This window comes from Gadus morhua, chromosome 16 (genome assembly GCF_902167405.1).
Source record: "Gadus morhua chromosome 16, gadMor3.0, whole genome shotgun sequence".
NCBI classification, from domain to species: Eukaryota; Metazoa; Chordata; class Actinopteri; order Gadiformes; family Gadidae; genus Gadus; species Gadus morhua.
Window position 1 is genome coordinate 34,740,637 of NC_044063.1, and position 8,244 is coordinate 34,748,880.

Sequence of the window (8,244 nt, forward strand, 5' to 3'; positions counted from 1 at the left end):
GGAGTCAGCTGAGGTGGTTCGGGCATCTGGTAACGATGCCCACTGGGCGCCTTCCTTGGGAGGTGTTTCAGGCACGTCCAGTGGGGAGGAGACCTCGGGGAAGACCCATGACTAGGTGGAGAGATTATATCTCAACACTGGCTTGGGAACGCCTCGGGATCCCCCCGTCAGAGCTGGTCAATGTGGCCCGGGAAAGGGAAGTCTGGGGCCCCCTGCTTGAGCTGCTCCCCCCGCGACCCGACCCCCGATAAGCGGACGAAGATGAGATGATGATGAGAGTGTTTAGTTTGTGTGTGTTTAAACAGAGCACACAAGCGCGCCCGCATTCATTAATTCTTTTTAACACTCACTCGCGGTAAAACAATGTTTTTCACGATCAAATAGGCCTACTCATCAATCCTAAAAGTTATGGGCATGTAGGCCTACACGATGTCTGTGTCAAGAAAATATGTGTTTGCTATACGGTGTTTGCAGATGCATTGATTAAAAAGTAGCCTACAACTTATTACCGCTGCATCAGCTGTTCTTTCCCAAATAATTTACCAAGAATGTGCGGCTAGGTAGATGAGAGAAGCAAAGTGTACAAGCAATCCGTATGCATCGCATGCGCATGTATGCTTGCGCCCTTAAAATAGCATCTGAACAACGCGCCACTGACTTTAAACCAGGTATTTCCTGGTCAGTAGCGCAATGGTCTTCAGAGACGGCAAAATACCGTTTGCGCCAGAACACGCCTCCTCCTTCCGCCGAACCGCCCCTTGGGGCGCAAGATCATTCCCTAATTTACCGGCGAGTGGCGCAGGTGGCAAAAGAGTGCTCTGCGCCAGTTGTAAACTAGCAACGACACATGCGCCAGTGACTAAGTCACTTGCGCCGGATGCAAGATAGGGCCCCTTATGTGATATTGAGGCTAGCAGGTAGAGTACAACGCGCTGTGGTAGATTATGTTGATCCAGAGATAACTTGCACATTGTTTTATAATCATCTTTTCACCATCGACCAATCGATTGGTCAGAGAGTTGGTTGAATTTAAGATTACAGCACAAATCATCATCTCTAATCAATACTTACCTTTTCTCAATAGAGTGATTTCCATCTTTCAACTCAGCAGGATGATTCATAGAGTGGTCACTCTTCATGGAGACACAGCTGGGTCCAGGGGAGTCTGCTCTCTGCTGCTGCTCTGGGCTTCAACACACAGACACAGACACACACACACACACACACACAGACACAGACACACACACACACACACACACACACACACACACACACACACACACACACACACACACACACACACACACACACACACTTTAATTTTTCCTGACTTGGAAACATCAGTACCAGCAAAGTCTGATAATAAGAGTCTGCTCACTCCTGCTGGACTCTTTGAGAAAAACAAGAACCAGGATTAATGGATGTTTGATAGAAGCTGTATCTTTATAATATATGATAAATCCTCACCTCTTCTCAATAGACTGATTTCCATCTTTCAACTCAGCAGGATGATTCATAGAGTGGTCACTCTTCATGGAGACACAGCTGGGTCCAGGGGAGTCTGCTCTCTGCTGCTGGACTCTTCTAGAAAACAAGAAACAGGATTTCGTTTGATAGAAGCTGTACCGATATAATCTCTAGGGCTGTCACGTTCTGGTCGGTTGATTCAGGGGTCCACAACCTTTTCAGCATCAAGGACCGGTATGATTCTCCGAAAAGTTTCACGGACCGGGGGGGGGGGGGGGGGGGGGGTGGTTGGGTTATGTTGCGCAGAGGTTGCCTAAAATGAAAACATGTTATATGCAATCTAACAACTGCATATAGACTTATGGCATGTAAAAGATTTACGGTATTGCGAAGTAAATTGAGTTTATTAAGTGTGCATGCATTTTGCATGAATTAAAAAAAATAAATAATAATAATAATAATAATAATAATAATTGTATTCAAATATGGTATCCGGTACCAAATGACCCACGGACCGGGGGTTGGGGACCACTGAGTTGATTGACTGGTTAATCGATATGCACTTGTTGGACCAGATTCTCTTTGGTCGGGCAATGGCTGGTGTTCCTTTAATAAGAACAAAGAGCTTCTTCATCCATTTTTTTATATTGGAGTGACGGGCTATATTGTGTTAGAAATAACATTAATTATGAATAAAAATAATGTTGAAGGCTTAGTAGTTTCTGTTTCAACGATAAGACTTATACGACAAGGGGTCAAACCCTCAGGTTCTCAACGTTGAACTGGCCCATAAGGAAGACCGCTAGTCCTAACTTACTCAACCTTTACTCCGCTACTAACTCATTGATTCCAACAAAGTCATCGATCTGGCAGCATTTGGTTAAAAAGGACGACAAAATAGCATGCAAAGTGTAGAGTAAGTTTGTGGGCAGATCAGCTAAAATGGTGGCATGATTACTTTTTTCTTAATACGTCTGTGATTCTTCAACCCCCTTCGTGTTTAACGCTCGCTAGGCTTTGAGTGGAACACATCAGAATTGGCTTCTTGTCACGAATCCCAGCAGCATCCAGTGGGCCCCGTTATATTACACACAGATAAAAGCTATAATCAATTCTTCGGTGGTGTCGTCTATAAACGACGCTGCCCGACGCTCCGTGGCTCGTCCGCTGTCTGCTTCATATTGAAGCTCTGCCCTAACCGAGTCCACTCGGACCGAGAGGGGGTCTGAAACCCACTGCCCTTCTCCAAACAGCCCTTATGTGATGTTGAGGCTAGCAGGTAGAGTACAACGCACTGTGGTAGATTATGTTGATCCAGAGATAACTTGCACATTGTTTTATAATCATCTTTTCACCATCGACCAATCGATTGGTCAGAGAGTTGGTTGAATTTAAGATTACAGCACAAATCATCATCTCTAATCAATACTAACCTTTTCTCAATAGACTGATTTCCATCTTTCAACTCAGCAGGATGATTCATAGAGTGGTCACTCTTCATGGAGACACAGCTGGGTCCAGGGGAGTCTGCTCTCTGCTGCTGCTCTGGGCTTCAACACATAGACACACACACACACACACACACACACACACACACACACACACACACACACACACACACACACACACACACACACACACACACACACACACACACACACACACACACACACACACATTAATTTTTCCTGACTTGGAAACATCAGTACCAGCAAAGTCTGATAATAAGAGTCTGCTCACTCCTGCTGGACTCTTTGAGAAAAACAAGAACCAGGATTAATGGATGTTTGATAGAAGCTGTATCTTTATAATATATGATAAATCCTCACCTCTTCTCAATAGACTGATTTCCATCTTTCAACTCAGCAGGATGATTCATAGAGTGGTCACTCTTCATGGAGACACAGCTGGGTCCAGGGGAGTCTGCTCTCTGCTGCTGGACTCTTCTAGAAAACAAGAAACAGGATTTCGTTTGATAGAAGCTGTACCGATATAATCTCTAGGGCTCTCACGTTCTGGTCGGTTGATTCAGGGGTCCACAACCTTTTCAGCATCAAGGACCGGTATGATTCTCCGAAAAGTTTCACGGACCGGGGGGGGGGGGGGGGGGGGTGGTTGGGTTATGTTGCGCAGAGGTTGCCTAAAATGAAAACATGTTATATGCAATCTAACAACTGCATATAGACTTATGGCATGTAAAAGAGTGACGGTATTGCGAAGTAAATTGAGTTTAGTAAGTGTGCATGCATTTTGCATGAATTAAAAAAATAAATAATAATAATAATAACAATTGTATTCAAATATGGTATCCGGTACCAAATGACCCACGGACCGGGGGTTGGGGACCACTGAGTTGATTGACTGGTTAATCGATATGCACTTGTTGGACCAGATTCTCTTTGGTCGGGCAATGGCTGGTGTTCCTTTAATAAGAACAAAGAGCTTCTTCATCCATTTTTTTATATTGGAGTGACGGGCTATATTGTGTTAGAAATAACATTAATTATGAATAAAAATAATGTTGAAGGCTTAGTAGTTTCTGTTTCAACGATAAGACTTATACGACAAGGGGTCAAACCCTCAGGTTCTCAACGTTGAACTGGCCCATAAGGAAGACCGCTAGTCCTAACTTACTCAACCTTTACTCCGCTACTAACTCATTGATTCCAACAAAGTCATCGATCTGGCAGCATTTGGTTAAAAAGGACGACAAAATAGCATGCAAAGTGTAGAGTAAGTTTGTGGGCAGATCAGCTAAAATGGTGGCATGAGTACTTTTTTCTTAATACGTCTGTGATTCTTCAACCCCCTTCGTGTTTAACGCTCGCTAGGCTTTGAGTGGAACACATCAGAATTGGCTTCTTGTCACGAATCCCAGCAGCATCCAGTGGGCCCCGTTATATTACACACAGATAAAAGCTATAATCAATTCTTCGGTGGTGTCGTCTATAAACGACGCTGCCCGACGCTCCGTGGCTCGTCCGCTGTCTGCTTCATATTGAAGCTCTGCCCTAACCGAGTCCACTCGGACCGAGAGGGGGTCTGAAACCCACTGCCCTTCTCCAAACAGCCCTTATGTGATGTTGAGGCTAGCAGGTAGAGTACAACGCACTGTGGTAGATTATGTTGATCCAGAGATAACTTGCACATTGTTTTATAATCATCTTTTCACCATCGACCAATCGATTGGTCAGAGAGTTGGTTGAATTTAAGATTACAGCACAAATCATCATCTCTAATCAATACTAACCTTTTCTCAATAGACTGATTTCCATCTTTCAACTCAGCAGGATGATTCATAGAGTGGTCACTCTTCATGGAGACACAGCTGGGTCCAGGGGAGTCTGCTCTCTGCTGCTGCTCTGGGCTTCAACACATAGACACACACACACACACACACACACACACACACACACACACACACACACACACACACACACACACACACACACACACACACACACACACACACACACACACACACACACTTTAATTTTTCCTGACTTGGAAACATCAGTACCAGCAAAGTCTGATAATAAGAGTCTGCTCACTCCTGCTGGACTCTTTGAGAAAAACAAGAACCAGGATTAATGGATGTTTGATAGAAGCTGTATCTTTATAATATATGATAAATCCTCACCTCTTCTCAATAGACTGATTTCCATCTTTCAACTCAGCAGGATGATTCATAGAGTGGTCACTCTTCATGGAGACACAGCTGGGTCCAGGGGAGTCTGCTCTCTGCTGCTGGACTCTTCTAGAAAACAAGAAACAGGATTTCGTTTGATAGAAGCTGTACCGATATAATCTCTAGGGCTCTCACGTTCTGGTCGGTTGATTCAGGGGTCCACAACCTTTTCAGCATCAAGGACCGGTATGATTCTCCGAAAAGTTTCACGGACCGGGGGGGGGGGGGGGGGGGGGTGGTTGGGTTATGTTGCGCAGAGGTTGCCTAAAATGAAAACATGTTATATGCAATCTAACAACTGCATATAGACTTATGGCATGTAAAAGAGTGACGGTATTGCGAAGTAAATTGAGTTTAGTAAGTGTGCATGCATTTTGCATGAATTAAAAAAAATAAATAATAATAATAATAACAATTGTATTCAAATATGGTATCCGGTACCAAATGACCCACGGACCGGGGGTTGGGGACCACTGAGTTGATTGACTGGTTAATCGATATGCACTTGTTGGACCAGATTCTCTTTGGTCGGGCAATGGCTGGTGTTCCTTTAATAAGAACAAAGAGCTTCTTCATCCATTTTTTTATATTGGAGTGACGGGCTATATTGTGTTAGAAATAACATTAATTATGAATAAAAATAATGTTGAAGGCTTAGTAGTTTCTGTTTCAACGATAAGACTTATACGACAAGGGGTCAAACCCTCAGGTTCTCAACGTTGAACTGGCCCATAAGGAAGACCGCTAGTCCTAACTTACTCAACCTTTACTCCGCTACTAACTCATTGATTCCAACAAAGTCATCGATCTGGCAGCATTTGGTTAAAAAGGACGACAAAATAGCATGCAAAGTGTAGAGTAAGTTTGTGGGCAGATCAGCTAAAATGGTGGCATGAGTACTTTTTTCTTAATACGTCTGTGATTCTTCAACCCCCTTCGTGTTTAACGCTCGCTAGGCTTTGAGTGGAACACATCAGAATTGGCTTCTTGTCACGAATCCCAGCAGCATCCAGTGGGCCCCGTTATATTACACACAGATAAAAGCTATAATCAATTCTTCGGTGGTGTCGTCTATAAACGACGCTGCCCGACGCTCCGTGGCTCGTCCGCTGTCTGCTTCATATTGAAGCTCTGCCCTAACCGAGTCCACTCGGACCGAGAGGGGGTCTGAAACCCACTGCCCTTCTCCAAACAGCCCTTATGTGATATTGAGGCTAGCAGGTAGAGTACAACGCGCTGTGGTAGATTATGTTGATCCAGAGATAACTTGCACATTGTTTTATAATCATCTTTTCACCATCGACCAATCGATTGGTCAGAGAGTTGGTTGAATTTAAGATTACAGCACAAATCATCATCTCTAATCAATACTTATCTTTTCTCAATAGACTGATTTCCATCTTTCAACTCAGCAGGATGATTCATAGAGTGGTCACTCTTCATGGAGACACAGCTGGGTCCAGGGGAGTCTGCTCTCTGCTGCTGGACTCTTCTAGAAAACAAGAAACAGGATTTCGTTTGATAGAAGCTGTACCGATATAATCTCTAGGGCTGTCACGTTCTGGTCGGTTGATTCAGGGGTCCACAACCTTTTCAGCATCAAGGACCGGTATGATTCTCCGAAAAGTTTCACGGACCGGGGGGGGGGGGGGGGGGGGGGGGGGGGGGTGGTTGGGTTATGTTGCGCAGAGGTTGCCTAAAATGAAAACATGTTATATGCAATCTAACAACTGCATATAGAATTATGGCATGTAAAAGAGTGACGGTATTGCGAAGTAAATTGAGTTTAGTAAGTGTGCATGCATTTTGCATGAATTATAAAAAAAAAATAATAATAATAATAATAATAATTGTATTCAAATATGGTATCCGGTACCAAATGACCCACGGACCGGGGGTTGGGGACCACTGAGTTGATTGACTGGTTAATCGATATGCACTTGTTGGACCAGATTCTCTTTGGTCGGGCAATGGCTGGTGTTCCTTTAATAAGAACAAAGAGCTTCTTCATCCATTTTTTTATATTGGAGTGACGGGCTATATTGTGTTAGAAATAACATTAATTATGAATAAAAATAATGTTGAAGGCTTAGTAGTTTCTGTTTCAACGATAAGACTTATACGACAAGGGGTCAAACCCTCAGGTTCTCAACGTTGAACTGGCCCATAAGGAAGACCGCTAGTCCTAACTTACTCAACCTTTACTCCGCTACTAACTCATTGATTCCAACAAAGTCATCGATCTGGCAGCATTTGGTTAAAAAGGACGACAAAATAGCATGCAAAGTGTAGAGTAAGTTTGTGGGCAGATCAGCTAAAATGGTGGCATGAGTACTTTTTTCTTAATACGTCTGTGATTCTTCAACCCCCTTCGTGTTTAACGCTCGCTAGGCTTTGAGTGGAACACATCAGAATTGGCTTCTTGTCACGAATCCCAGCAGCATCCAGTGGGCACCGTTATATTACACACAGATAAAAGCTATAATCAATTCTTCGGTGGTGTCGTCTATAAACGACGCTGCCCGACGCTCCGTGGCTCGTCCGCTGTCTGCTTCATATTGAAGCTCTGCCCTAACCGAGTCCACTCGGACCGAGAGGGGGTCTGAAACCCACTGCCCTTCTCCAAACAGCCCTTATGTGATATTGAGGCTAGCAGGTAGAGTACAACGCACTGTGGTAGATTATGTTGATCCAGAGATAACTTGCACATTGTTTTATAATCATCTTTTCACCATCGACAAATCGATTGGTCAGAGAGTTGGTTGAATTTAAGATTACAGCACAAATCATCATCTCTAATCAATACTTACCTTTTCTCAATAGACTGATTTCCATCTTTCAACTCAGCAGGATGATTCATAGAGTGGTCACTCTTCATGGAGACACAGCTGGGTCCAGGGGAGTCTGCTCTCTGCTGCTGCTCTGGGCTTCAACACACAGACACAGACACAGACACAGACACAGACACACACACACACACACACACACACACACACACACACACACACACACACACACACACACACACACACACTTTAATTTTTCCTGACTTAGAAACATCAGTACCAGCAAAGTCTGATAATAAGAGT